The sequence below is a fragment of the Hylobates moloch genome, unplaced genomic scaffold (genome assembly GCF_009828535.3).
Source record: "Hylobates moloch isolate HMO894 unplaced genomic scaffold, HMol_V3 SCAFFOLD_23, whole genome shotgun sequence".
Classification (NCBI taxonomy): domain Eukaryota; kingdom Metazoa; phylum Chordata; class Mammalia; order Primates; family Hylobatidae; genus Hylobates; species Hylobates moloch.
The window spans coordinates 24,381,621-24,387,857 of record NW_026652298.1 but is presented as its reverse complement, the minus strand read 5'-3'; positions in this window follow the sequence as shown (position 1 = coordinate 24,387,857).

Genomic DNA, 6,237 nt, shown 5'->3' with positions numbered 1-6,237 from the left:
TTTGGTAAATTGTGCGGCTTCTCAGATTTTTGCAGGAATATTCTTCTGAAAGGATGTTAAAATGGGACTTTCCTATTGCTTCAGAATTGGTCCTGGGACCTACAACTGAAAGCAACAGGTACTAATGACCTCTCATTCTGAAGAGAGCAATGAACACATGGGACCATTTAACTACCCTTAGAGCTTATATAACGGTTTGCAGACCTGGCCTTACTACAATCGACCACATGAATAGAGAAAGACAAACACTGAGATCCTTGGCCTTGTGGGGAGCATAGCGCCCGCAGTGAAAAGGGTTTTTACCTTTTCTTCCTTTGAAAGTAGGAAGGGTTGCTTTCTCTCCATCTACCGTGTCAAGTCAGCTGAGCTTTAGGAAATTGCTTGTAGAGATTGGAGTGCCCATAAGAAAGATGCACTAGCTTCTCACTCCCCAGCAGAATGCTGGCTATGCTGTTAAAAATTCTGCCCTCCCCAGTACTACACTGGAGAGGAACGGGGTCAGAGACTTGTCAAGAATGCTTAATGCACCCAGACATGGTGGCTTATGCCTGTAATCCCAACACTTTGGGAGGCCAACATAGGAGGATCACTTGAACCCAGGAGTACGAGATCATTCTAAGCAACGTAGTAAGACCCCACCTCTAAAAAGAAAATAAAAATTAGTCAGGTGTGATGGCATGCACCTGTAGTCCCAGCTACTCTAGAGGCTGAGGTGGGAGGATTGCTTTACCCCAGGAGGTTGAGGCTACAGTGAGCTGTGATTATGCCACTGCATTCTAGCCCGGGTGACAGAGTGAGATCCTATCTCATTAAAAAATAATAAATAAATAAATAAATAAATAAATAAATAAATAAATAAAGCATGCTTTAAGCACTTATCCCTGCGAATTTAGGAGTGTAAGGAGGAAAACTTTTCCTCTATCCTCTTATGTTCCTTTCTGGATGAAAGAGTGACGCTCAGACTTAAGACCACGGCACACCGGCTCGGCCAAGAGATCTTTATTGGAGGCAGCAGGCTAGGCAGGGCAGGAGAGAGAGAGAGAGAGCGGTGGGGGGTTTGCTTCTTTTATGCCCAGGAGGGCCGCGTGGATGTTTGTGATTGGTTGGGGTGGGGCTTAGAGCGACGTGGGAAAAACACCTCTCTCTGGTTTTTCCTTTGGCGGGCTTGCATTGAGGAAGAAGAACCCGGAACCAGCGCCATTAGGGTGCTCTAGTTACCTAACATTCCTCCCTTTTTTGTTTTTTAAGAAGTGGGGAGGTGGGCATCGCTGTTCATCCGGCTACTTCCTGCTGAACGGGGGCGTCGTGGGAAGGGATATTGGAGGACTTTAGGGGCAGAGCAATAGCAGGAGGCCAAGGAAGACGGCGCTGAAGGTGAACACTTCCCGGGGTGTGAAGTCTAACGATGTCCCTTGTAAGTAGAGGTCATCTATGGACGCGAGCCAGCCGTATGGCAGGGAAGGATCTGCTATGAGCCACGTATCTTCTTGGAAGGCCTGGAGGAAATCTAAGAAATTAAAGGTCCTGGAGGTGGAGGCCATGGGTAGGTGAGTCCTGGTCATCTTCTTCGGTTGCTAGGAGTTGGTAGTGCCTGATGAGAAGCTGGTTAAAAGTCTGGTTAGATAAGGAGGAGATTCGTTGTTGCATGAACTTTATTAGGCAGGGGAGGAGGTACAAAAGGCCGCTATTCCTAGGAGGGGTCTGAGAAATGGTAAGACCCAAGCTAAAAGAGGCATTTTTAGAGTGTCCCAAAGTGAGAAGCCTGTATTCGTTTCGAGGAGTTTTTGTCTTATGTCATTAAGATTTTTTATGTTAGTCTCGACAACCTGGGACTCATTAATAAAGTAACAACAGCTTTCTTGGAGGAAAATGCATGTGCCTCCTTTTTCAGCTGTCAGGAGGTCTAGGGCTCTGTGGTTTTGGAGGACTACTCCGGCTAAAGAGGTGATTTGTCATTGTAGGGTAGCTAGTGACTGTGCAGTTTGTTCAATAGTGGATTCTAGGTGTACCTTTAATTCATTAACCTGCGGGACTCCGTATCCGAGGGAGGTGGCCCCTAGAGCGGAGCCTAGGAGGGAGGTTGCAAGGGAGAGGCCAAGGATGGCAGGTATAAAGACAGCCCGTCTTTTTCTTGGGGCCTGATTTATGGGAGGGTGGTTAAGGTTGAAGGCGGTGGTCCCTTCGGAAAGGGAGAGGAGGGTAAGTTGTGGCAGGAGTGTGATGGGGAAGCAGGTGGTATTGATGGAGGAGTTGATTGTTTTGTAAAGAGTGTGGTTACACCAGAAGGGGGCGGAAGAGTTAGGGTAGGAGGTGGAGGTATTGCAGAAGGAAAAGGATTCAGAGGAGTCTGTGTAGCAGGTAACAGCCTGGGACGTATTGAAGAGGGGAACACCGGATATTAAGGGGGTGTTGGGGGGTGGTGAATGATCAGAAGTGTTGGTAGTGTTTGGGAGGGCGACAGGAACAGCAATAAGTGGTGGTTTATTAAGGCTGGCACATAGGAAGCAGTTGGAGGGAGAGATATTAGAGGCGTTTAACAGTTGGATTCCTTCCTGTAGAAGTAAGAGCCAGGGTTGCTGTACTGAGACAGAAACAGAGGAGGAGTCTAGCTGCTGGAGGAGGTCTTCAGTGGCTTGAGAGATGTCACTGGAGATGCCGGGAAGTGTGAGGAAAGGAAGGGGGGCAATGGGGCATGATCAGGAACTTAAGAGAGCATGTTAGGGGCGGGGTGGTCTTTGGCTGCATGGGGTGGCCCCCTACTTTGACTATAGGAGGGCCAGAGGTGGAGACAGCGCCTTAATACTCCTGCAGAACCGAGGAAGTAGGAGGGAAATGACGAGACGCCTACTCACCGCAAGAGGCACCCTGGGCTCCTGCGTGGTGATGGTGTGTGTCAGGAAGAGGTCCTAGGGCCCCGTCAGTCGTAGGCTGCCAACTTAATGAGATCGGCTTTAGGACGGGGTCTGGCCCATCTCCCCCAAGGGAGCTGGGGCAGTCGGTCGCCCAGTGGCCGGATTGTTGGCACTTGGGGCACGGTCTTTTGGGTGGCCTGGGATTAGGACACTCACGAGCCCAATGACCTTTGTTCCCACACTTAAAGCAGGGTCCAGGGGGTTGGCAGTGAGTGGACATAGAGGCAGGGCATCTGACAGGTTGGGTTGGGGCCTTGAAGGCCTGAGCGAACATTTGGCACTTTTGCCTCCTTGCCTACTTGTCACAGTTTTGGTAGACCTTGAAGGCGGTAGCGAGGATCTTGGTCTGCGGAGTAAAGGGACCTCTGTGTAGCCTTTTTAGTTTGGCCCGAATGTCTGGGAAGCTTTGTGCAAAGAAATGGAACATGAGAAGTTGTCTGCTGTCGGGGGCTTTAGGGTCTATGTTGGTGTATTGTTGGAGTGCCTGTGTAAGGCGGGCGAGGAAGGCGGACGGGTTTTCATGTTTTTCTTGGATGATTTTGTGGAGTTTATCAAAATTGACTGCCTTTTGAGCTGCCTTCCGGAGACCAGTTATTAAACAGGTGGCAAAGTGGTCTCGGGCTGTGACACCATCTTGGGAGTTATAATTGCAGCCAGGATTGTGGTCAGGGACTGCCTGCACCCCGATGGGTAGGGCTGGGGTTGTTGGCGGCGGCGTGGTGGCGGAGGGGCGAGGTTGGGGATGGTGATATGGTGGCGGTTCGTCAGCAGGGTTAACATCGGAAGTAGGAAGGGGAGAGGGTTGGGAAAGGCTTTTGTGGTGGAGGACAGCCATGACACTTGTGGTTAGGGTTAACAGGGACAGAAAGAGGTGAGGCTTATTGTCTAATAGGAGAAGTTAGGAACATGGGGGATCTCTGCCCAATCTCCCGTGCGCACAATCATTGTAAGGGCCCTGGGGAATTTCAGGGTCTAGGGTCTCATAAGGGGCCATTCATTTTGGTTGTCTAGGGGGTAGGTCGGCCAATCTTGCGTGCAGAATTTGATTAGGCACTTGAGTTTAAGGTCAGCAGCAAGGCCTAGGGTAGCCAGATTGTCTAAAAGGCATTTTAGGGGAGAGTTGGCCGGCAGGGATGCAGAGCCTCCCATGGACGGAGAGGCAGTGAGGGCTAAGAGGGCGTCCCCTAGTTAGCCGAACACTATAATCAGGTTCAGGGCCTTCGGTTGGTCGTCACCAAGGTGAAGGGACTGAAGGGCCAACAGCATGGCCGAGGGACCGTGAGCCACTTGGTACCAAGATTTTTGTATGTAGCCAGCAGTATGGCACGGGGCGGAGGCTCGGGGCGGAGGCTCAGGCCAGAGGGGCGAGGAGGAGAGGGAGAAAACTCCGTTCCCTGTGGGTCGAGGAGGGGAAGCAGGAGTCTGTCGCCCCAGTATAGGACTAGGCGGCAGGCTATGGAAGGGGACTTACCAAACAGGAGCCGGTGGTGGATGTGCTGTTTGGCGGACAGGAAATTGGGCGAAGGCCGACCGGGGCCTGGTCTGAGTCTGAGGGTGACTGGGGTCCCACCGGAGGCAGGGAGTCCCAATCCAAGACACGGCACCAATGAAAGAGTGATGCTCAGACTTAAGACAACGGCACACTGGCTCAGCCAAGAGATCTTTATTGGAGGCAGCAGGCTAGGCAGGGCAGGAGAGAGAGAGAGAGAGAGAGCGGTGGGGGGTTTGCTTCTTTTATGCGCAGGAGGGCTGCGTGGATGTTTGTGATTGGTTGGGGTGGGGCTTAGAGCGAGGTGGGAAAAACACCTCTCTCTGATTGGTTTTTCCTTTGGCTGGCTTGCATTGAGGAAGAAGAACCCGGAACCAGCGCCATTAGGGTGCTCTAGTTACCTAACACTGGAGGCCTGTGAATCAAACTGTCAAAAGACAGATTAACAGAAGAGAAGGCATAAGAGTTGTATAGATGTTTTTACATGGAGACGGACTTCATAGAAAAGAAGTGAAAACCCAAAGAGGTGGTTAGATTTGGGGGCTTATCTACCATTTTAACAAAGGGGGATAAGTTACGGAGAAGTGACTAGACAAAGGAAAAGAGGGTTGGCTTTCTAGAGGCAGCAAATTGTGGGAAGGTGACTAGGCAATGGATAGTAGATAAAGATTGTTTAGTAAGGTTTGTTATGTAGACTCAAGTGATCTCCAGGGTCATTCACCTCTTCCTGGTACAGGAGAGGGGACCACCTTTACAAATGGAAATTTATGTTACATTTACAAAGGGAAATTTATGCTCTGCTTTTAGACAAATGTGGAGTCCTAATTAGGGAAAAGGAGTCAGGCTGGTGGGACCAAGGGAAAGCAAAAAGAGAAAGCTGATTAGCTGTAAGTCTGCCTTTCTTCATGGTCCAGGACACAGAGCCTTCCTGCACAAAAAGCTCACAATCTTCCTGCACCCAGCACTCACCAGATACCTGCAAGTTAGCTCACTGCAACCCTGGCATTATCAGTGCTGCACATAGCACTCTTCAGCATAAGCACCATTCTATAACATCCCCGACAAGCCTTTGTTTCCTTGCAGACAGCACCTTCTCTGCCTTGCTGCCCGTTGCAACCTTGCAACATTTTTTCATAGTTTTCTAATAAATCTGCCTTTACCTACAACTGTCTTGGTAAATTCTTCTTACCCCTGCACCACTGGCCCCAGATATTTGCCAATCGCCCATGACAACAATAGGGGGAGGACAGAGAGCTCTTCTTTTGTCTGCCATTTATTTTTATTTTTTGTAGAGATGAGGTCTCACTATGTTGCTCAGGCTGTTCTCAAACTTCCAGCCTCAAGCGATTCTCTCGCCTTGGCCTCACGATGTGTTGGGATTACAGGTGTAAGCCACTGCACCTGGCCTGACATTTCTTAATTGTCTTTAACTCAAAACAATCCTGATGCCAAAGTGGCGTATTTTGGGATATCATATTCTGATCCCTCTTAGGGGCATCCATGAACAGATTCTGATGCCTACTGGGACCCCAAGTTAGGAAGCTTCTTGTAATTTCCCAGAGCAGAGAGGGGAAAGAAGCAGTGGCAAGTGGGCCTGGAAAGAAAAGGATGGACACATGAGCCTGGATGGTTCAGAAAAGGATTTTAGTGGCTCCCCCTGGCTCCACGAGAAGAAGCACAGAGGTTAGAGTTGCTGCTTTGTGCCTGAGCTGCCCATTCTGTAAAATGAGGACGGTAAGTATGTACCTCACCAAGGTCAGAATTCAATGAAATAGTATATGCAGAGGCTTTGAACAACACCTGCACATCACACTGTGTAAGTTAGATATTATTCTT